This window comes from Ovis canadensis, chromosome 17 (assembly GCF_042477335.2).
Source record: "Ovis canadensis isolate MfBH-ARS-UI-01 breed Bighorn chromosome 17, ARS-UI_OviCan_v2, whole genome shotgun sequence".
Taxonomy (NCBI): domain Eukaryota; kingdom Metazoa; phylum Chordata; class Mammalia; order Artiodactyla; family Bovidae; genus Ovis; species Ovis canadensis.
The window spans coordinates 72,088,581-72,113,831 of record NC_091261.1 but is presented as its reverse complement, the minus strand read 5'-3'; the positions used below and the strand labels follow the sequence as shown (position 1 = coordinate 72,113,831).

The 25,251-nt window shown below is 41.5% G+C and overlaps 1 protein-coding gene and 1 non-coding gene across 3 annotated transcripts in view; one reads left to right on the top strand and one right to left on the bottom strand.

Annotated features, from left to right (window-relative positions):
* Window positions 1-25,251, top strand: part of RPH3A (rabphilin 3A) — a 277,387-nt gene that overhangs the window by 97,167 nt on the left and 154,969 nt on the right. The window lies entirely within an intron of this gene.
* TRNAR-GCG (transfer RNA arginine (anticodon GCG)) lies at window positions 7,869-7,940 on the bottom strand. Its single transcript has one exon. It is a non-coding gene; the product is annotated as a tRNA-Arg (tRNA).

Sequence of the window (25,251 nt, the reverse complement as noted above, 5' to 3'; positions counted from 1 at the left end):
ATGAATTCATCTTTGTGAGATATTAAGAAGATGATTTACTTCCTGGACATCATAGATTGGTGAGGGAGCAGAGAGTCTTTATCAAAGCTTGCTTTCTATCTATACTTGGACCTTTGTGGTAGATTGAATATAATGTCTCCAAAAGATGTGTTCAAGTCCTGACCCCTTGTATCTGAACTTATGTGTAAATAAGGTCTTTGCAGATATAATTAAATTAAGGATCTTGAGATGAGATCACTCTGAATTTGATTATTGAGTCACTAAGTCGTGTCTGACTCTTTGCAACCCCATGGGCTGCAGCACACCAGACTTCCCTGTCCTTCACTGTTTCCTGAAACTCATATCCATTGAGTCAGTGACGCCATCCAACCATCTCATTCTCTGCCACTCCCTTCTCCTTTTGCCTTCAGTCTTTCCCAGCATCAGGGTCTTTTCCAGTGGGTCAGCTCTTCCCATCAGGTAGCCAGAGTATTGGAGCTTAAGCTTCAGCACCAGTCCTTCCAGTAAATATTCAGGGTTGATTTCCTTTAGAACTGACTGATTCAATTTCCTTGCTGTCCAAGGGACTGTAAAGAGTCTTCTCCAGCACCTCAAAAGCATCATTTCTTAAGCAGTCAGTCTTCTTTATGGTCCAGCTCTCACATCTGTACATGACTACTGGAAAAACGATAGCTTTGACTAGACAGACATTTGTTGGCAAAGTTACGTCTCTATTTTGAATATGCTGTCTAGGTTTGTCATAGCTTTTCTTCCAAGGAGCAAGCATCTTTTAATTTCATGGCTGCAGTCACAATTTGCATTGATTTTGGAGCCCAAGAAAATGAAATCTGACACTGTTTCCACTTTTTCCCCATGTGTTTGCAATGAAGTGATAGGACTGGATGCCTTGATCTTTGTTTTTTGAATGTTAGGTTTTAAGCCAATTTTTTCACCTTTCCTCTTTCACCTTCATCAAGAGGCTCTTTTGTTCCTCTTCACTGTCGGCCATTAAAGTGGTATCATCTGCATATCTGAGGTTGTTGATATTTCTCCCAGCAATCTTGATTCCAGTTTGTGAGTCATCCAACCTGGGATTTTGTATGATCTGGATTTGGGGTGGGTCCTTAATCCAAAAGGCTGGAAGGTTCAAATCACAAACGCAGAGAGACAGAGGGGGATGACCATGGAAAGACAGAGGCTGGGGTTGGAGCGATGTGTCTGCAAGCCGAGGAACATGAAGGATCACCTACAGTGAACCAAGCTAGGAGAGAGGCGCGAGACGGATTCTTCCTCAGAGCCTCCAGAAGAAATCGTTCTTGCCAACAGCTTTGGTTGCAGAAGTCTGGCCTCCACAACTGTGAGGAATAAATTTGTTGTTTAAGGCCACCGAGTCTGTGGTAATTCATACAGCAGTCCTAGGAAACTAACACAACTCTGAAATCAGAAACTCCTCTAGAAACTCCTCTTATTCTCATGTAATTGTCTCAAAAGGGGCATCTGTGTTGGGATTCCGTTCAACCTTTTCTCACCCGCTGCAGTTCAGTTTCTGCCTCCATCTGTCTATAAGAATTGCATTCTCTGAGTTCACTCCTGATCTTTTAACAGTCAACTTTGCTGGATATTTTTTCCGTAAATTCTTTACCTGAACTGCATGACTCATTTGACATGGCTGATCAGCCCGCCTTCCCTTCTCTCTACTCCTTTGGCTCTCCTTTCACTAAATTCTCTTGATTTTCCTTGTATCTTTTCCATCTCTGCATTGTCCTCCTTCCCACCTCTTAAAAGTTGAAGTGAAAATAAAAGTGAAAGTTGTTCACTGGTGTCCAACTCTTTGCGACCCCATAGGCTATACAGTCCATGGAATTCTCCAGGCCAGAATACTGGAGTGAGTAGACTTTCCCTTCTCTAGGGGATCTTCTCAACCCAGGGATTGAACCCAGGTCTCCCACATTGCGGGCGAATTATTTTCCAGCTGAGCCAGCAGGGAAGGCCCTTAAAAGTTGAGGTCCCCCCAAATAGAGTACTTGTCTCCCTGGTATCCTCTTTGGGCAATCTTATCATTTCTCTTGTTCATCCACCTTCTCTATGCTGATGATTCCCTAATCTTAATCCCCATTCCAAGCCTCTTCCCCAAACATCATTTTATTTTTTAAATTAATTATTATTTTAGTTATAGTTGCTTTACAATGTTGTGTTTCTACTGTACCACAAAACAAATCAGGCAAACATATACATATATCTCCTCTCTTTTGGACTTCCTTCACATTCAAGTCACCACTGTGCATTGAGCAGAGTTCCCTGTGTTATCCAGTATATTCTCATTAGTTGTCTGTTTTATACATAGTATCAATAGTGTATATATGTCAGTCCCAATCTCTCAATTCCTCCCACCTACCAAGCTTTAGAAATTTATGTCCAGCTGCTTGCTAGACATTTCCACTTGGATGTCCCCAGACACCTCAAACTCGACCTGCCTCCGACCCCCAAACTTGTTATCTCCCTTCCACACCTGCTTCTCTCTTTTCCCTCTTGTAATTGATGGCTTCCCCATTCATTTAGCCATGCAAGCTATAAACTTGGGTATGGACCTTCCTTCTTGTTTTTTATTGATTCCCAAGTCCAGTTCAATCACCAAGGTGATGGAGAGGGCAGGAGGAGATGGAGCCAAGAACGTTGGTGGAAAGGTTAGACTGAAAACACAAAAAGAAGCAATTGTACTCTTCAGGTGCTAAGGAAGGGCATGACGATGGATGGGGATGAGGATGGGGACCAGGTCCAGGGTAAGAAGCTGAAAAAGATTGAACCTAAAATTTCTCAGTGAGGAGATATGACAGTTGCTTTCATATACCAAAGGACAACTATAGGAGAGAGAAGCCTCAGTGAAAAGAATCAGGGCTGAAGGAGCTGTGGAAAGGTGAATTGTGGCTTAACCTAACTAAAGTGTTAGTCACTCAGTCATGTCCAACTCTTTGCAACCCCATGGACTGTATCCCACAAGGCTCCTCTGACCATGGAATTCTCCAGGCAAGAATACTGGATTAGGTTGCTATTCCCTTCTTCAGAGTATCTTCCTGACCCAGAGATTGAATTTGGGTCTCCTGCACTGCAGGCAGACTCTTTACCATCTGAGTCACCAGAGAGGCATAACTAAGCCTAACCTAATTAAGTCTAACCTAACTAAGGTACCCTCCGAAGGTCTCCTATAATGGAGGCTGCTGCTTTAAGATTTAGTGAGCTCTCTGTTCATTCACTCAGTCATGTCTGACTCTTTGCAACCGCTTGGATTGCAGCATGCCAGGCTTCCCTGTCCTTCACCACATCCCAGAGATTGCTCAAACTCTTGTCCTTCGAGTCCATGATGCCATCCAACCATCTCATCCTCTGTCATGCCCTTCTCCTCCTGTCTTCAATCTTTCCCAGCATCAGGGTCTTTTCCAATGAGTTAGCTGTTTCAGGTGGCCAAAGTGTTAATGCTTCAACGTCAGCATCAGTCCTTCCAGTGAATATTCAGGGTTGGTTTCCTTTAGGATCGACTGATGTGGTATCCTTGCTGTCCATGGTACTCTCAAGAGTCTTCTCCAACACCACAGTTGAAAAGCATCAATCTTCAGTGCTCAACCTTTATCGTCCAACTCTCACATCTGTACACGACTACTGGAAAAACCATAGCTTTGACTAGATGGACCTTTGTAGGCAAAGTAGTGTCTGCTTTTTAATATGTTGTCTAGGTTGGTCATAGCTTTTCTTCCAAGAAGCAAGTGTCTTTTAATTTCATGGCTTCAGTCACCATCTGCAGTTTTTTGGAGTCCAAGAAAATAAAATCTGACAGTGTTTCCATTTTTTTCCCCATCTATTTGCCATGAAGTGATGGGACTGAATGCCATGGTCTTTGTTTTTTAATGTTGAGTTTTAAGCCAGCTTCTTCACTCTCCTCTTTCATTTTCATCAAAAGGATATTTAGTTCTCATAAGGGTGGTATCATCTGCATATCTGAGATTATTGATATTTCTCCCGGCCATCTTGATTCCAGCTGGTACTTCATCCAGCCCAGCATTTCCCATGATGTATTCTGCATGTAAGTTAAATAAGCAGGGTGACAATATATAGATTTAATGTACTCCTTTCCCAATAACCAGCCCATTGTTCCATGTCCGGTTCTAACTGTTGCTTCTTGACCTGCATACAAATTTCTCAGGAGGCAGGAGCTCTCTCTTACCAGAGGTATTTCAGCAGAGCTTGGGGAAAATCTAGCGGATTGTTTTCAACTTTGGACTGAGGAATGAAAGAGAGGTTAATATGCTGTGGTTGAGCTGAGTGAGTTCTAATAACGGTACCAGTCCAAGGACTGACCTGTGGCTTAAAGGCACAGGGCAAAGAGACAAGAATGAAATACAGCAAAGAAGAGATGTGATTAGAAGAAAAGAACCAGGATGCAAGAACCCATCCTTACCCTTATTTTGAGAGTGTCCACCCAGAAACTTAGGTCAGGTGCCTCATTCTTGCATTTGTGATGTCAGCTAGTCTGGGCTCTGAGTAAATATGTTACCTGTAAAGAGTATATATGCTGTTCCTCAGAAGTGAGCTAACCCTCCCCTACTATCCCCTAGTTTCGGGATTAAGAACAAAGCAGAAGGGAGTTAGGGGACTCCACTTGGGATAAATGCTGGATGGCTTGAGCAAGGACAGCCATGACCTGAATATCAACTAAGCTGCCTGTGTGTCTGGAAAAGTTTGAAGGACAAAAGTTGCCATTGGATGCAGATGAACTGGCTCAGTTTCAGCATTTCTTGGGTTTGTTTCCCTTTCTACTTTATAGGCAGAAGCCACACCAAGGCTCAAATGGCAATCTGCTCCAGTATTCTTGCCTGGGAAATCCTATGGGCAGAGGAGCCTAGTGGGCTGCAGTCTATGGGGTCAGACACAACTTAGAGATTCAACAACAACACTAAGGCTCTCTTAGGTTTCAGAATATTCTAGGAAACCTCTCCCATTTTCCCACTTCCCACTTGCCTTTGGGCAAACAATGAGATAAACGGCTTCCCTTCCCGTCCTATGTCAAGGTTAAAGGAAGTGGCCAGATGCTTATACTTGTAACAACTTCTGTTTGAGTTAGCTATGGGCAGAACCCAGTATTAGGAGCTGGGCTGAGAGAAACACCTCAAAAGATTTGCTCAGGAGTTCAGGAATCATTCTAGCATTCAGAAAACATTTTTTGCCTAGATAGTTGTTAATCATCCCCAGAGAGATGAAGGTCTCTGTTTTCATAATGAAGATAATGAGGCTCAGGGAGGCTAAGTGTCTTGCCCAAGATCACACAGTTGGTAGGGAACAGATCTCCAGGCTTTGAGCTATTTCCCTGGTGCTAGGGTTTATTAAAGAGCTAGCAATAACTATTGAGCAAAGAGGGTGACTGCAGAGAAAGGAGAAGAGGTGAGCTAAGGACAGCTGTGTACAGCTCATGGGGGTCTTTGCCAAACTCTGCGAGGAGCTTCAACAACATTCTGGCATGCATCATCCGCTGGAGATTTGAATATGAAACAACTCAATGAGTTCCAAGCTGCCACTCCCTCTCCATCTAATTGTGCAACGTTTTTTACTCTGACTCTGGGCTTGGCTGTGTGACTTACTTAAGCAACAGAGCAAGGTACCAGTTCTGAGCCTGTGCTTCAAGAGACCTGTGTGTTTCCGCATGTTCTCTTGTACTTTTGTCATTGCCTTGAGAACCTGTTCTGGCTTGTTGGTGCAAGAAAAATGGTAGATGGACTTGAGCCCGAACTTGACCAGCCAAATCACAGCTGACTGCAGGTGTGTGAGCAATAAACAGTCATTATCTGTGGTGTTCTGTTACACCTGGCATTATTGCAGCAGTAGATAACAGATACATAAGGAAGTGATATTGCATAAAATTAATTACTAATTAATTATTAAAAGCAGTAGTTTCCCATTTTCAAATGGTGCTCCTCAGCACCCTAAGTGATCTTTTTAGCTTCCTTCAGAGGAGTGCTGAATAGAAGGTGGGACACAAATGCTCAGAGTTGTGAGATTTTTTTCAGAAGTTTATTTGGCTGTGTCGGGTCTTAGCCGCAGCACGTGGGCTCTTCACTGTGATATACGGGGTCTTTTGTCATGGAACACAGACTCTAGTGGTGGCACACTGATTCAGTAGCTCTGCAGCATGTGGGATTTTAGTTCCCTGACCAGGGATTGAACCTGCGTCCCCTGCATGGACAAAGCGGATTCTTAACCACTGGACCACCAGGAAAGTCCCAGTAAGATATTGGAAGAATGTCTTCTGATGCTAAAAGTCATTTGAAAATGAGCTAAACCTGGCTTTGAATTCCATATTTGTCACAGATTAGCTGTGAGACCTTAAGTAAGGTAACTAGCCTCTCTGAATTGGTTTATCTTCTTCCTCTTCTTTCTTCTTGATCATTATCAGCACCATTTACCTAAACATGGACTGTGAAAACTTATTTAGACACATTCCACCCTTGACTCCAACACCAATCTTTTCAGGTAGTTATTTGTGCCTCCACTTTATAAGTATATTGGAAATTGGGGCCTAGGAGGTTTGTGTCACTTGTCCAGCGCCACCCAATAAGGCCACAGAACTGGAGTTTAAACCAAGATCTGACATCAAAGCTTGTGGTTTTAACCACTAACAGAGTGGTTGTCAGGATAAATGAGAATATATGTGTATTGCTTAGCTCTGTGCCAGGCATTTAATAAATTGTAGCAAGTATCATATTCATCTTGGTTACATGATTGGGTATTTGCAGTTTCAGAATGTGACTGAGTCTTTGGGGATCCTCACATAGCAGAGAGAGATTTTATATACCCAAGCAGTATAGCTCGTCTTAATGTCATTTACTTTTTTCTCTCAGGGAGCAGTCAAGGTGTTAATAGTGCAGTTCTTCCAGGGCTACAAGGAGAAATGGGTCATATAACCTCATCAGGTTGTCCAGGTGGATGACTGAATCTGTAAGGCTGTTGAGAAAAGAAAAGGGGCCAGTACCGGAATTGAAGTCAAAGATGGCAGACCGTCGTTGGTGAGATGCCAAAGCGGGGGTGAGAGGGGTCTGTCCCATCAGTAGCTGTTTGCGGCACGCACGGCGTGCTCAGTGTTGTGTTGGGCCCCATGGGTCGTGGGGAGGTGGAGGGAAGGAGAGCCCTGGTAGTGGTGAGCAAGCTCTGGGGCCTAGGGGCAGCTTTGCGTGAGTTCCAAGTATCTAATCTTTAACGTCAAGGAGTTATCAAGCAGCACAGGGGCCACGATTGTGAAAACAGAGCTACCTGAAAGTGAGATGTGCCAGGAATAGTGAGGAAGTCTCAGAAATAAGCTTGTTTCCCTTTGTTTCTTATTTTCTTTCCCTCCCAGACCTGGATCCTATGAAGAATCATACAGATATGAAAACAAACAAAAACTCTACTACAGTGTTGATTTTCACTATCCTTTACATCCTTTGAAGGAATACCTGATACAGAGAATTAAAATAAAGAGTAGTTACATGAAGTTTCTGTGAAACAATTCCCTTTAATTTTATGGCAACCACCTTCAAAAAAGCCAAACCAAACAACAAAATAACCAAACCCTTAACTCTTTAAACTGCAGCCCACCTGGATGGGTATGTATGGCAAAGGTGACATCAGAGATTTTATTTTTATTTTTAAAAATGGACCCTGCAAGATGTCTGCTACATGGGGTGTTTAAGAAGTGTGTTGTGTAGGTGCTTAGAAAGAAAGAAAGAAAGAAAGAAAGAAAGTGAAGTCGCTCAGTTGTGTCCAACTCTTTGCAACTCTGTGGACTGTAGCCTGCCAGGCTCCCCTCTCCATGGGATTTTCCAGGCAAGAATACTGGAGTGGGTTGCCATTTCCTTCTCCAGGGGATCTTCCCCACCCAGGGATTGAACCTGGGCCTCCCGCATCGCAGGCAGATGCTTTATCCTCTGAGCCACCAGGGAAGCTTTGCATGATTAAGTAGGTGCTTAATCATTATTTTTCGTTATTTCTTTAAGTTTTTTTTTTAATGTGGACCATTTTAAAGTCTTTATTGAACTTGTTACAATACTGCTTCTGTTGTTTACATTCTGATTTTTTGGGCATGGGACATGTGGGATCTTAACTCCCTGACCAGGAATTGAAACTTGCACCCCCTGCATTGGAAGGCAAAGTCCTAACCACTGGACTGCCAGGGAAGTCCCATATACTTAATCATTATTAGTTCTAATAGTAATAGTAAAAGTTGGTAGCTTTGCTCTGTGTTGGGTCCCAGAATGTGTACCGTTTATTTGTTCCACAAATATTGATCGAGCACCTGCTACGTCCCAGGCCCTGTGCTCCTGGTTGGTTTTCTTTCTTGTTCTTTAGTTGATGCTTTGGGGGAAAGGAACAGGCAGGGTGGCTAACCTATTTTGGTTTTCCTGGGACTCCCTTGGTTTTAGCTCTTTAAGTTTCAAGTCCCAGGATCCCTGTCATTCTTGGACAAACAGGGATGGTGGGTCATTCAGGGATGGAAGGTTGACTGAGAAAGCAAAGAGGACAGAAAGGGGTGGTTCTACATTCATAGGAGAAGAGGAATGAGGATTCTGCTTCTGTGCCCTGTGAGGTCCCCAGGCAGTCATGACACACTCCAAGACACCAGCCCTGGCCTCTGCTTTTCCCTTTCAGGCCCAGTCATATTTGTGATGCTGAGACATACCCTTAAGGCCCCCAAAGCTAGAAGCAAGAATTCCATAGTGTGCATGGTCTCTGGTGGTAGATAACAAAAGAGATGGTTTTGCCTAGAGCTTGTTGTCCAGAAGAGAAAATAAAGAGGATGTAGGTACATTCAGCAGCAAGATACGTGAAGTAGTCCTGATAAATTATGTGCTGTGTCTCCACAGTAAGCTGCCTGATTATTAATATTTTTTAAAATTCTTAAAAATTCTTCCTTTCCTTTTCTTTTCGCTGATGTGTATTTTTCTGCTTTTAAAATCTGGTTTGTTTTGACTGCACTGGTTTTGGTCGCTGCTGCACAGGCTTTCTCTAGCTGCGGAGAGCAGGAGCTGCTCTTTATTGCAGTGCCCCAGCTTCGCATTGCGTGGCTCCTCTCCTTGTAGAGCACAGGCTCTAGGCACGTGGGCTTCAGCAGTCACAGCACTCAGGCTCAGGAGTTGCGGCTCGAGGTTCAGTAGTGGTAACACACAGGCTTAGCTGCTCCACGGCACGCAGGATCTTCTTGGACCTGGGATTGAACCCATTGCCCTCTGCGTTGGCAGGCAGATTCTTATCCACTGCACCATCAAGGCGGTTCTGTATTTTTATTTTTAATGCATCCTTTTGCTTACCGTCCTCCCTCCTCTACTTCCTTCCTTTTATGAAGAGCATGAATCTCTTACTGTAACACAGGCACCTAGCATAATAAATATTTGTTGAACAAATTAAGTGAATGAACAATTCTGTAGGCCGGCAGCTAGAGTCAATTAGCTTAGAACGCTTTCTTTCGTTCAGAATGAACCCCAAACAGGGAGCAGCATTCCCCTTTCTTTTATCAAGAACAGTGTTTGGCAGAATTCAGACCAGTTTTAGGGTGGCCAGATCCTCCCACCATGTTTATTTCCTGTTGCAAATGTCCTGCATCTGAATTGCCCTAGATGTTTGTTTAAAATGTGCAATTCTTGGGTTCAGTGGCTGGACCCAGTTGAATCAGAACCTGGGCAGGGGCAGGAATTTGCATTTCTTATAAGCTCCCCGGAATGTTTCTTGTGTACACTCAAGTTTTAAAGCCCCAACTGCCCTATATAAGTATAGTTTGTTTGCTTTGATCACTAGTGCTATAATCTTGAGCCTCCCTCTTACTCTTTATTTTAAAAAGTTCTTTTTTTTTTTTCTTTACGCCTTGAGAAAAATAAAGGAGCACATCTCTTTGGGGACAACTCTCTGTTGAAAAGAATTAAGAAATGAGTGAAATGATGACAGTGCAGTAGTGTTCTCATTATTCCTCTGTCTTGGAATGAGTTCCATTACTTGACATAAATAGATTGTCTTTCTTTTTTTCTTTTTGGTTATAAGATAATGAAAATATACTCGATACTTTAGAAATGAGTGGTTTGTTTTATATATCTAATAAAGCCTTTCTCATGGTTTTAGTGCTCAAAAATTTGCCTCACTGGACTTCAGGTTGTTCAGAAAGGACAGTTATTCCAGGCACTTCATTGGGTGGGTCCTATTGACCAATACAAACAAGAGGAGTGATAATCCACACTGATAGATGAGGCAAATGCTACATTTTCCCACTTTCTGCTGTAAGATCTCTTTCCCCATTCTCTGCACATCTTAGCTCTTAGATTAATTTTAGTTCTGTCCTCTGGAAACTGTAGTTAATTGGACTTCAAGAACACACACACATAAATCAGCCCAGATCACCATTTTTTATTCTTAATTATTCTTTTTTTTTTTTTTCAGTTTGTTTTCACTTTCTTCTTCTTTTTTTTTTTTAATTTTTAGTTTTTTATTTTTTAAATTTTAAAATCTTTAATTCTTACATGCATTCCCAAACATGAACCCCCCTCCCACCTCCCTCCCCAGAACATCTTTCTGGGTCATCCCCATGCACCAGCCCCAAGCATGCTGTATCCTGTGTCAGACATAGACTGGCGATTCAATTCACATGATAGTATACATGTTAGAATGTCATTCTCCCAAATCATCCCACCCTCTCCCTCTCCCTCTGAGTCCAAAAGTCCATTATACACATCTGTGTCTCTTTCCCTGTCTTGCATACAGGGTCATCATTGCCATCTTCCTAAATTCCATATATATGTGTTAGTATACTGTATTGGTGTTTTTCTTTCTGGCTTACTTCACTCTGTATAATCGGCTCCAGTTTCATCCATCTCATCAGAACTGATTCAAATGAATTCTTTTTAACGGCTGAGTAATACTCCATTGTGTATATGTACCACAGCTTTCTTATCCATTCATCTGCTGATGGACATCTAGGTTGTTTCCATGTCCTGGCTATTATAAACAGTGCTGCGATGAACATTGGGGTACATGTGTCTCTTTCAATTCTGGTTTCCTCGGTGTGTATGCCCAGAAGTGGGATTGCTGGGTCATAAGGTAGTTCTATTTGCAATTTTTTAAGGAATCTCCACACTGTTCTCCATAGTGGCTGTACTAGTTTGCATTCCCACCAACAGTGTAGGAGGGTTCCCTTTTCTCCACACCCTCTCCAGCATTTATTGCTTGCAGATTTTTGGATCGCAGCCATTCTGACTGGTGTGAAGTGGTACCTCATTGCGGTTTTGATTTGCATTTCTCTAATAATGAGTGTATTCTTAATTATTCTTAACTGGGTTTTATGATAGAAAGGTTTATTTTAGGTGAATTGATACATTGCAGACCTGTATTCTATGCTGAAATATGAAAGTACCCTTTGTATGTCAAAAACAGTTGAATGGTGGTGATTTCTTATAGTTTAATCTAATAGAAACCATGATAAACTAATCTGGATGTCTAAAGTTATTTTAAGTGTATAAAACATTCAGACATTCAAAGAGGTATAAAGAATAATGCAATGGACACCCATGTACTCACTATCCAGTTTAAAAAATAATACACTAACCAAAACAACTGGAGTCTCCTCCCCAATGTCCTTGCCCCACCAAAGGTAACCTACATATTGAATTTGGTCCCTATAATTCCTATACATGTGTTTACATGTTTATCTCTTAAATTTGTATTCAAAGCAAAACATATTGTATTGTTTTACACCTTACTTTATTTAAATGATAACTAGGGACACGGGTCCTTTTTGTAACTTGCTTTCCTCACTCAAGTCATGGTTGAAATTCATTCATGTCTATCTGCGTAGCTCTAGCTGAATGTTATTTTCTAAAATCAAGTAGCTGAAAGCATTTGCAGTAAAATCAACAGTGCATGGAAAAAGAAACACATTTCATTTTTACAGTCTTTTCCCCCAGCCTTCATCCCAAGCTTGTTTCAGTCTGTATTTTCTGAAAATATTTGTATTGAGAAAGATTCCATGAGATTTGCTGAAGACAAAAAGCACAATTTAATACTAAACAACAGAAGTATGCTACCATCTTGGGAATCATGCTTTTGCAAGAGTAAAAGAATACTCTAGTACAAAGTCAGAAAAGAGGCCCACCAGCTGGCAGTGCCTAGCATATGGTAGGTGTCCAATCAATATTTGTTGCAAGAACAAATTAAAGGGAAGAGGCACCCCAATTGAGAGAACTCAAGTGATGGCAGAAGGTAGCTCTGAGTTAAAATCAGTTTTGTCCTTTGCTTTGAATTAAACTGTATTATATGATGGAGTAGGAGGTGTGGGTGAGAAATAAGAGAGGAATTGAATTAGTGAAGCAGGGAAGCTGAGTTCAGTGCTGAGATCTGGATTTAGTTCCTGGCATTTATTAGTGACCTTGGGCAAGTTGCCTAGCTTCTCTGTGTGCCTCAGTTTCTTTATCTGCAAAATGGGGATAATAAGAGGGTCTTATGGGGTTAAGAAAGCCTTCTTCAGCGATCAATGCAAAGAAATAGAGGAAAAGAACATGGGAAAGACTAGAGATCTCTTCAAGAAAATTAGAGATACCAAGGGAACATTTCATGCAAAGATGGGCTCAATAAAGGACAGAAATGGTATGGACCTAACAGAAGCAGAAGATATTAAGAAGAGACAGAATACACAGAAGAACTATACAAAAAAGATCTTCACGACCCAGATAATCACGATGGTGTGATCACTCATCTAGACCAGACATCCTGGAATGTGAAGTCAAGTGGGCCTTAGAAAGCATCACTACGAACAAAGCTAGTGGAGGTGATGGAATTCCAGTGGAACTATTTCAAATCGTGAAAGATGATGCTGTGAAAGTGCTGCACTCAATATGCCAGCAAATTTGGAAAACTCAGCAGTGGCCACAGGACTGGAAAAGGTCAGTTTTCATTCCAATCCCAAAGAAAGGCAATGCCAAAGAATGCTCAAACTACCACACAATTGCACTCATCTCACATGCTAGCAAAGTAATGGTCAAAATTCTCCAAGCCAGGCTTCAGCAATACGTGACCCGTGAACTTCCTGATGTTCAAGCTGATTTTAGAAAAGGCAGAGGAACCAGAGATCAAATTGCCAACATCCGCTGGATCGTGGAAAAAGCAAGAGAGTTCCAGAAAAACATCTATTTCTGCTTTATTGACTATGCCAAAGCCTTTGACTGTGTGGATCACAATAAACTGTGGAAAATTCTGAGAGAGATGGGAATACCAGACCACCTGACCTGCCTCATAAGAAATCTGTATGCAGGTAAGGAAGCAACAGTTAGAACTGGACATGGAACAACAGACTGGTTCCAAATAGGAAAAGGAGTACATCAAGGCTGTGTATTGTCACCCTGCTTATTTAACTTCTATGCAGAGTACATCATGAGAAACAGAACTGGACATGGAACAACAGACTGGTTCCAAATAGGAAAAGGAGTACATCAAGGCTGTGTATTGTCACCCTGCTTATTTAACTTCTATGCAGAGTACATCATGAGAAACGCTGGACTGGAAGAAACACAAGCTGGAATCAAGATTGCTGGGAGAAATATCAATAACCTCAGATATGCAGATGACACCACCCTTATGGCAGAAAGTAAAGAGGAACTAAAAAGCCTCTTGATGAAAGTGAAAGAGGAGAGTGAAAAAGTTGGCTTAAAGCTCAACTTTCAGAAAACAAAGATCATGGCATCTGGTCCCATCACTTCATGGGAAATAGATGGGAAAACAGTGGAAACAGTGTCAGACTTTATTTTTTTGGGCTCCAAAATCACTGCAGATGGTGACTGCAGCCATGAAATTAAAAGATGCTTACTCCTTGGAAGAAAAGTTATGACCAACCTAGATAGCATATTCAAAAGCAGATACGTTACTTTGCCAACTAAGGTCCGTCTAGTCAAGGCTATGGTTTTTCCTGTGGTCATGTATGGATGTGAGAGTTGGACTGTGAAGAAAGCTGAGCACCGAAGAATGGATGCTTTTGAACTGTGGTGTTGGAGAAGACTCTTGAGAGTCTTGGACTACAAGGAGATCCAACCAATCCATTCTGAAGGAGATCAGCCCTGGGATTTCTTTGGAAGGAATGCTGCTGAAGCTGAAACTCCAGTACTTTGGCCACCTCATGTGAAGAGTTGACTCACTGGAAAAGACTTTGATGCTGGGAGGGATTGGGGGCAGGAGGAGAAGGGGACGACAGAAGATGAGATGGCTGAATGTCATCACTGACTCGATGGACGTGAGTCTGAGTGAACTCCGGGAGTTGGTGATGGACAGGGAGGCCTGGTGTGCTCGATTCATGGGGTCGCAAAGAGTCGGACATGACTGAGTGACTGAACTGAACTGATAGGGTTAATAAGAGGATTAAGGGAGGTTCCTATGTGAAGTGTTTGGCACAGGTTCTGGCCCCTATTAAATGTCATCAACATTATGATTCTGTTCCATTCTGCCTACCCCGAGGGGCCCAGATGGCTGGACAGGTCACAAGCCACCTCAGTGGAACCTCAGCCTCCTGAGAGCAGTCATTCAGAAAGGCCTCTTCTCCTGGAATGGGATCATGTAGGCACTGCAGTGCATCTTGACGCAGTGCCTTAAATGCCAAAGAAAACTATTTAGAACATAATCTATGAGGCGAGGAGCTGGTGCTTATAGGGAGATGTGAGAAGCCACTCCTGTTATGGGGAAGGATTTGGGAAGCAGAGCTAAAGTTCACTGGAATTAGACAAATTCAGCTTGCACAGTCATCACCATCGGAGTGCCAGCACAAGAACAGGAATGGCAAAACCTTGTCTTTGTTTGGGGTCCAGGTCTCTGTGTGGTTCAGGACTTAAGGGAGAGCTGTATTTGCATATTGCTGAGTAAGAGGCTCTTGCCTCAGCAGTTGACAAGAAACTATAGAAATCTGTTATGTCATTTTCAACTATGGGGCTTTCTGCTTCCAACTTTCTTGAACTTTAAAGGGACCCTTTAAATTCATTCAGTGCTGACTCAAGAGTTTTTGCCTCGTATACTACTCATATTAATACTACTTGACTGATTGGAATTGATGGCGTGATAGGTGAAGATTGACGACCACGCTCAGGCACTGTAGGGAAAGTGTTGTGGTTGATTAGCAATGTCTGTCATGGGTGAAGAAATGGCAAATAAAGGAATCCGTGCTGCATAGCTGTCATCCATATATCCATTTAGAGTAAAGCAGGTCCATTTTACCTCTATAATTTGCTCACTTTTCTTTTTCTTTTTTCTAAAATGACTTCCCTTGCCTTTTCTGCTGATCCAAATCTCCTTCCTTCCTCTCTATCCAGCTTGAGTTTCATCTCCTCCAGGAAGCCTTCTCTGAGAACTCTAATTCACAGTTTCCTCCTTACTCATATGCTTCGTGTTTGTATTTTTTAATAAATCCTTATTATTTTAATGCTGTCTCTCTCCCTTCTCAGTATGTTTTTGGTTTTTGTTTGTTTGTTTTACCACGCTGATCTTTCTTCTGAATTTTGAAAGCATATCTGAATTGCTCTTCCTTAGGGCCTTTGAACTTTGTGTTCCTTTTACCTGGAACATCCTTTCCCGATCTTTACATGACTAGCTCCTTCTCATCATTAAGGTTTCAACTTAAAGGTCTTACTTCCTTGGGCAACCTTGCCTGACCACTTCATATAGATTAACCCCCAAGTTCCTCTCTATCACACTACATTGTTTTTATTTTCATCTAGGCACTAATTACTGTTGTTGATTTATTTGCTTTTTTGTCCATTATCTTCTCTCCTGCCCCCTCCTCACTTGAATGTAAGCCCCCAGAGAGTAGGAATTCTGACTCTTCCTCCTTATTTTATTCCTGGTATTTAAAACAGTGACAGACATGTAGAAGGTAGTCAAAGGGATTTCCCTGGTGGTCCAGTGGTTAAGGCTCTGTGATCCCACTGCAGGGAGCATGGGTTATGATCCCTGGTCAGGGAACTAAGAGCTCCCATGCTGCAGGGGATGGTCAAAAAAAAAAAGCTTAAACGACTGAATGAAGGAACAGTATTGTACAGTGGCATCCAGTTGTGTGGGTTAAAATCTCATCAGCCTGCTTAAACAGGGGCTTTAGGCTTTAACAGAGGCTATAAGTTTATTTGTTGCTCACATAATAGTCTCTCGATATAGGAAGTTGGATACGTCTGCCATCTTCATATGTCCCTTTGTCTCTGAGATCAAAGCAATGCCTCTAGTTTTGGCTCTCCAGCCAGCACCACAAATTGGAAGGCTACGCCTTACTTTTGCTGACATCCCATTGGCCATATCAAGTCACATGCCCCCGCCTAGCTGCAATGGAGTCTGGGAAATGTAGTGTCTAGCTAAGCAGTCACTTTCCAGCTAAAACTCATGAGTATTATTAAATAGAGAATGGATGTTGAGGGGCAATTAGCAGTCTCTGCCCACAACGTTACAATCTGACAAAAATTTACTGTTTCCCCTGTGTGAAACTTGGGAATAGGCACTGTGGCTTGTACAGATAAACACTGTGTATGTTCCCTGCCCAATAGAAGCCTACAATTTAATGTACAAGACAGGCAAGTAAATCTAATACTTGGAGCCTTGCCCAGGGTAAGGGTTGTTAAATGAATGATGAAAAAATCAATTATCGAAGATTTATTATGTGCAGGGCACTTTGCATTTTTGGTCCCATTTAATCCTTATAACAGCCTATGAAGTCGCCCTGTTTTCCAGATGAGGCTCAGAGAAGTGTTCTAAGATAGTCTGGGTTGGTGGATAATGTAATCAATTGAGAGGCTACTTTCAGTTTGTTTTGTTTTTGTTTTTAAATTTATACACAGTAAAATTCGCTCTTCTTAAAATAATTTTATTTATTTATTTTTGGCTCTGCTGGGTCTTCGTTCCTGCGAGGACTTCCTCTAGTTGCAGTGAGTGGGGGCTACTCTTCAGCTGTGGCATGCAGGTCTCTCACTGCGGTGGCTTCTCTTGTTGTGGAGCTCAGGCTCTAGGGCGTGGGGTCTTCAGCGGTTGTGACACACAGGCTCAGTAGTTGCGACTCCCTGTCTCTAGAGTGTAGGCTCAGCAGCGGTGCATGGGCTTAGTTGCCCCGTGGCACGTGGGATCTTCCCAGATCAGGGATGGAGCCCATGTCTTCTGCAGTGGCAGGTGGATTCTTTACCACTGAGCTGCTAGGGAAGCCCTAAAATTCACTCTTTGTGGTACACAAGTCTATGAGTTTTGACAAACATACAGTAATGCAACCACTATCTCAGTCAAAGTAGAGAACCACCACTCTGTCCCCAAATTCCCTCCTCCTGACTCTGTAGTCAAACATTTTCCCCCCACTCTTAACCCCTGACAGCCATATATCTGCTTTTTATCCCTGCTCTTTATACCTTTTCCCAAAAGTCATATAAATGGAATAATTATGTATATATAGTGAAATGTGCCAGATTCAAAAGCGTATATATCTCCCACATAAATCCTATATATAAAGGAATATGTATATATGTAAATATGTTTCCAGTCTGGCACCTTTCATTGTAACAATGCATTTCCGCTTCATCCACGTTATCGCAGGTGCCACTAGATCATTCCTTTCTGCTGCTCAGGGTGCTCCATTGTGTGGACGTATCACAATTTCTCGATCCATTCTGCAGTTGAGTGACATTTTGGTTGCCTCCCAGTTTTTGACAAATTGTGATTAAACTCTTTTAAGCATTTTTGTATGGCATTTTGGTACAAATGTACAAAAACATTCATTTCATTCGGGTAGCTATCTAAAGGTGGGATCACTAGTTTGAATGGTAAATATTTGCTTAACTTTACAAGAAATTTGCCAGACTGTTCTCCAGGGTGACTGTAGCATTTTGCATCTTCCCCAGCCATGTACAGAGGTTTCAGTCCCTCTGTGTTTTTGCTAGCTCTTGACATTGAGTTCTTGTTGCTTTAAGTTACCTTAATAGGTAGATAGTATTGCTGTCAGATTAAAACATATTTTGGCATCATTTTTTGAAAAAAATTTTATTCGAATATAGTTGATTTACAATATTGTGTCACTTTTTGCTGTACAGTGAAGTTAATCAGTTTATACATATACATACATCCACTCTTTTTTAGGGAGAAGGAAATGGCAACCCACTCCTGTATTCTTGCCTGAAGAATCCCATGGACAGAGGAGCCTGGCGGGCCATGGTCCGCAGGGTCGCAGAGAGTAGGACACGACTGAAGCGACTAAGCACACACGCACACACTCTTTTAGATTCTTTTCCCATATAGGTCATGGCAGAGTTTTGAGTAGAGTCCCCTGTGCTGTAGAGTAGGTCTTTAGTAGTTATCTGTTTTATGTACAGTACTGTGCATATATATGTCAGTCCAGGTCTCCCAACGTATTCCTCCCTTCCTTTCCCCCAGTAACTGTAAGATTTTTTTCTACATCTGTAACTCTATTTCTGTTTTGTAAATAAGTTCATTTGTACCATTTTTTTTAGATTCCACATAAAAACGATATCATATATTTGTCCTTCTCTGTCTGACTTTTTTCACTCAGTGTAACAATCTCTAGGTTCAACCATGTTACTGCAAATGCTATTATTTCATTCTTTTGGTCCTGCTTTTAAACATAAGTTTCTCCTTCAGGAAAATTCATCCTGTTTAATTTTGTGCCAGCTTAGATTCTCACTATCAAATTGAGCCTGTCCTTTTCTGGAATCCACACAGGTAACAGGGTGGTTGGGCAGGGGAGGGGGGGATTTTTTTTTTTTCCTTGTGCTTGGCTAATGCAGCTCTTAACTTTCCCAAGGAAGTAGTACCATGAAAACTTACTCTAGCCCAGAGCTTGAGAAAGATTTACCTTCAATTAGCCAGCAGTGTACATTGACCTCTTCAAACTAAACAATCATAATTCAGGTTACATTAAGTTAAAAATATACTCAAATACGAATTTAGGTTATTAAAGAAAATCGAATATATCTAGGACTCCATGCATAAGTAACATTCTCATATTTTCTGAAAGGGTAAATGCTTCTGCATTTTCTAAGAAAGAACATTTTTTTTCTTACTGAGGAAATACGTCTACAGTCTATAGAAATAATTCCCAACTGGGGGACAAAGTGGAGGGTGTCCGGGCTGTCAAGATTAGTGGCAGGTGGTTCATTACATATGCACACACACTCCCCCCCAGGATTTGGATCTTTCTACAGGCGAATGTATGTTCCCTCCTTCAGCTGCGAATTATTGCCATTGTGTGTTCCTGAGGGGAGTGGGCTGTAGCTACCAGCCATAATGGGGCAGAAAGAAATTGTCCAATAGAGTGATGCAGTACAGGGATGGCAAAGAGAGCAATAGGACACAGTGGCTATTGTGTAGGATGTTGTCACAGGAAAGATGGGATCAGCGGGCCAATCTAAGCTTTTTATTGTTTTACTAAGGGATTGTCCAGCTTGTAATAGGAGCCAAGTCAGATGCTGCCCCAGAACTTCAAGGAAACAGCAGACTCAGCCTCTGTGTGACTTGAATTGGGTACTTTCCCCATGCCAGTGGAACTGGGAATGTATGGTCATCCTTTTTACTGAATCTGATCACTACCTTATTTTTCTTTCTTTATTCATTATTTTTCCCCTCATGTATCACCTGCATTCTGCCCTGAAGCAGCTTCTCTTTGAACCTGTCACTTTTCCCCTTTCCCTTTTCTCCTCATTGCACCAAAAGGCTCTGAAGAAAAGAAATGTCAGAATGACTGTCCCCACAACAGAACGGCTTGTTCGGTACCTAGGTTGTTTCTTGAATCTCTTTGCAATAGCAGAGAGAAAGATTGAAGTTTAATATTGACAACCATCTTCCTGAATGGTAGGGAGATGTGTGTATGTATGTTTAGAGATTTCTTTTTTTTTTTTGAAAGAACATTTGGCATGTATTTATTTATTTTTACAGTGAAAATAGCAATTTTTTTTTAAACTTTTTTTGGAGTATAGTTGATTTACAGTGTTGTGCTAGTTTCTGCTATGCAGCTAAGTGAATTATTTCTACATAAACATGTGTCAGCTTCTCAGGTGGCTCAGTGGTAAAGAACCCTCTTGCCAATGCAGGAGATGTGAATTTGATCCCTGGATTGGGAAGATCCCCTAGAGAAGGAAATGACAACCCAATCCAGTATTCCTGCCTGGGAAATCCCGTGGACAGAGGAGCCTGGTGGGCTACAGTTCACGGGCACACACAGAGTCAGACTCAACTTACTGACTAAACAGCAACAATAACAACAAACACATATCAACTCTTTCTTCAGGTTCATTCCCCATATAGGTCATTACAGATCGAGTAGAGCTCCTTGTGCTATACAGTAGGTCCTTGTTACTTATGTATTTTATGTATAGTATTGTGTATAGTATGTCAGTTCCAGTTTCCCAGTTTATCCCTGCCCCCTTACCTCCTGATAAGCATACATTTATTTTCTACATCTGTACCTCTACCTCTATTTCCATTTTGTAGACAAGTTCATTTGTACCCCATTTTTAGATTCTACATATGAACAATGTCATATGATATTTGTCTTTCTCTGTATCTGACCTACTTCACTCAGTATAATAATCTCTAGGTCCATCCAGGTTGCTGCAAATGACATTATTTCATTGTTTTTTTAATAGCTGAGCAATATTCCATTATATATATATAATTTACCAACTGAGCTACAAGGAAAGCCCATAAGACGTATTTCCTCCCATAAGGGCTTTCCTTGTAGCTCAGTTGGTAAAGAATCTGCCTGCAGTGCAGGAGACCTGAGTTTGCTTCCTGGGTTGGGAAGATCCCCTGGAGAAGGAAATGGCAACCCACTCCAGTATTCTTGCCTGGAAAATCCCATGAACAGAGGAGCCTGGAAGGCTATAGTCCATGGGGTTACAAGAGTCAGACCTGACTTAGCAACTAAACACACCCACACACATATATATGGGCTTGAAGGGCTTATATCCCCTGAAGGAAAAGGCTACCCACTCCAGTATTCTGGCCTGGGGAATTCCATGGACTGTATAGTCCAAGGGGTGGCAAAGAGTTGGACATGACTGAATGATTTTCACTTTCATAAGTAATATTCCATTTTATACACACACACACACACACACACACACATACACATACATACACACACACACACACACCCCCCACATCTTTATTTATTCCTCTGTTGATAGACTATTTGAAGATTTTTGGAGAAAGTGCACAGTTCAACTTCAGACTCATAGGTTTCATATGACTTAATCAAGTCATTCATTTGAATATAATGATAAATGACATGGGGCCAATAGCTCTGAGGATATCAATTGTGGCAGGTAGGTGATATCTCCCACTTGTTGGTGGCTGTATAATTTCTTTTTTCCATAACTGTTAGTGACTAACACTGAATTAAAAGAACAGAATTTTCCTCCCAGCTGTGATAAAGTTCTATAATACCCAAGACTGTAAACTATAGTTTTTGTATCAGTTAGCTATTGCTGTATATAACAAACAGTCTCAAAAATCTCAGTGGGAGATGACAAACATTTAGTTTTTACTCACAAATTTGCAGGTAGATTGGAACAGCTCCTCCCCCCAGGCCCAGCAAGCCAGCCAAGGCCTGATCTTTCTTAGTAATGGTAGAATTTCTAGAGGGCAAGCCCAACTGTATGACATGTTCCAAGTATGTGACTCTGTCATCTGCATGAATCATGTTGACCAAGTCAATTCACTTGGACAAGCCCAGAGTCAAGGGGCAGGGAAATACATTCTGTCTTTTGTGAGGGGACCTTTGCAGTATATGGCAAAGGGCATGGATCCAGGAAATGGTGAAGAGTTTAATCTATCTCAGTGTGTAGAGCCAGTGTTCCAGAATTAGACAGACAGACTTGGATTAAAGTTGATCTGTGTTCCACCACTGACTGATTATGATTTGAGCAAATGACTTAAGCTCTTTAAGTGTAGGTTTCTCATCCATCTGACAAACAAATTATAATAAGATCTCCACAACTTAGTGTTGTTTCAAGGATTAAATGAGATGATACACATAAGCCACTTATCAAAGTTTCTGGCATGTGACAAATGCTCAATAAATTGTAGCTGGAAACAGAAGCTTTAAAAGATAGAATAAACTCCTCTAGGGGTGTGAATATGAACTAGACATCTACTTTTGTTATCTGCCACCATGAAAATGAAAACTTCATTGCCCTTCCTGGGATTTCAGTGGCCTGGAGGAGCCTGTGAATCTCCAGCGATGCCTGGCTTGGGTCACAATGGATGATCTTAACAGATCTGACCCTTGGAAACAGGAAGAGTGTTAAGCTTTCAATTGATCAGCAGGAAAACAAACAACAGCAGTCACTTAGGATAGCAATATTTCAGGGAAGCAAACAGATGGAAGGCCAGATTGTGACTATACCACACTCCAGGAATATATTAGAAAACATTAATGTATTTGTTCAAGTTAAATATATTAAACTTGTTGGGCTAACAATTGTAAGCAAAATAATATCTTTTAAAAAAATGGTAAAGTAGACTGCTGTGCCTTGAGAGCTTTTGCAGTGAATAATAAGATTAGATAATGATTTTTTTCTTGTGGTAGCCTACCTTATTTAGATCTTCCAGCTCATGGGCAAGAGCAGCCAATCTCAGTAATGCATACTTATGGAACCCACTCTTGCCACAGTAATTGCATTTGTGATATGGCCGTTTTAGATGTTGTAATCCCAAGTTACACATGACCCAGTGAAATGAAGATGATAAGGCAGCTGGGAAGTGGAGCTTTTAATACTTTTTATTCAAGAGTTTATGTCTCCAATTTTTATGCATTTCCAGTTCCATTAACAAAAGAAAAAAAAACCCTCTTTTTTTCAGTAAAGTTGAAATGGATTTTTAAAAATAGTGAAACTTCCTTTCTCCAAACTCTTCCAAGATAAAATCTATCAGCACCTGTGATGATTTGATGAACAGACTCTATAAAAGTGCTATAAAATGTCAGGGCTGGAAGAGCCCAGAGAAATCGTCCATTCCCCAACTCTCTCATTTATAGGTGGGAAGACTCCTTGCCTTGGAAATGGATTAGAAGCTGATTGGGAGAACTTTTGCCTATTAGACTTGGATTTTTCTGGAAAGCTCTTCTCCTTTCTCTTGTGTCTCACCCAGAAAACTTGACAACGGGTCACTGGAATCACCTCCTTTGGAAAGGAATGTGGAGTTCTTCAGAGATAGTGCCCTAACTGTTCTGTAGGTAGATATACAAAGTAGGCCAAAAATAAATTGTCATTCAGGAAAAAAAAAAAAATTCAGCTTCACTTTTTAGGAAAGTGATGGAGAAGATGGGAGAAAGAAAAGGAGCTTTTATGATGCTGAGTGGTAAAAAGAGGCCTCGTCAGCTTTCTTATGGCCATGACCATTGTTGACTGAGGCAGTGATGGAGACTCACATCTCCATGAGCTGAGTTGAGTGGATTGTGCATCCTTCTGCCTTCCTTTAGTAATGACCCCTTGGTTTCCTCCCGGAGATGCTGCAGGTGACACTGGCTTCATCCACAGCTCAGGGGTGGGAAATTGCTTTCAGTGTGACCAATTAGAGGTTTGCGTTCTTCTGGCCACAGCAGTTGGTTTAGGAAGAGATATGCGATAAAATCAGAGCGACTGAGACGTGATGACTCTTGAAATACATCTCTATTATGAAAATGTGTAGATCAACCCACAGTAGAAATAGTAGCATGGAGGATCCTCACATGCCCGTAATTCAGATTCAACAATTATACAAGTTTGGCCACACTGGCTTCACCTATCCCTTAATTCTCTATCTTTGCTGAAGTTTCTTAAAGCAAGCTCACATATTTGCCATTTTGCCCCATACATATTTTAGATCATATTTCTAAAATATAAAGGCATTTTCTTAGATGACTACTTGATGTTGTTCAGTCTCTCAGTCATGTTCAATTTTTATTTTTTTGACCCCATGGGCTGCAGCACACCAGGCTTCCCTGTCCTTCACTATCTCCCAGAGTCTGCTCAAACTCATGTCCGTTGAGTCAAAGATGGTATCCAACCATCTCATCCTCTGTCATCCCCTTCTCCTCCTGCCCTCAATCTTTTCCAGCATCAGGGTCTTTTCCAGTGAGTTGGCTCTTTGCATCACATGGCCAAAGTATTGGAGCTTCAGTTTCATCATCAGATGACTACTGCAATTAGTTACAACCAGTGACAGAACCATAGGTGATTCTTTCCCATGGGCTTTGAACCTAGAGGGAGTGGAATCTTGATAATGTTGGAAATGATGCATGGAGTCAAGGAATAAAGCCAAATAGCAAAGACAGATTCTAAAGATTAGAAAGAAACATAAGAGTCCTGATGACCTGGTTTTGGTTCCTGGATCAAACCTTACCTGAACACGATACCAGTACATTAAATGAAAAAACAAAATTATATTATGTTTCTTAAGCCAGTTTGAGTAGGGTTTTCCGTTGTTTACAAACCAAAGAAGGTTTCAGAAAAATAACTTCTCTCCTGAGATGATGGTTTCTTTCCCTACAATAGTTTGTTACAAAGCCAGACCTTAGCGCAATAATTCAATAAATGAAAACACATAGATACATAAAGCAGACCTACTATGGAAGAGGAAAACCAAAGTACCCCCCTTTTCCTTTCAGTTCATCTTCAAAGGGGGAAGTCTTGACGTGACTTTACTTTCAGCTGCAGGCAAGATCCTCTTGAAGGTTGGGTGCTGGGTGTAGATCTTCCTTCTTCTCCAAAAGCAGAATTTTCCTTCTTTACTGGTAACATAAAATTGGAAGTGGCAAATCATGGGAGCAGGGAAATTTAGCACCAGCTTCCATCTGTTCCCGAGTCACTAGACTTGTGGAAGACCCTGCCCTCACATCTGTGGGGCAAAATTGGCAGATCCCAACTTTTAACTTCATGTTTTCATAACTTCTTGAATTCCCTTTTTAAGCTTCTATTTTTTTTTTCCAATTTGTCCTTATGGCAGGAGTAATATCTACTGATGATCATGGATGAGCGTTATGAATGCCCTGAACTTGTGTGCAAAATTTTGGGATTGCAAAGTTCCATATAAGAATTTTTTCTAGGATTACCCTGGCAGTCCAGTGGTTAAGATTCTGCCCTGTCTCTGCAGGGAGCACAGGTTCAATCCCTGGTCAGGAAACTAAGATCCTATATGCCACAAAAAAGATTTTTTTTTCTAGTAGTCATAACTTTGATTAGGAAACCAAAGTGTTCTGAGACCCATAAAAGCTTAAGACCC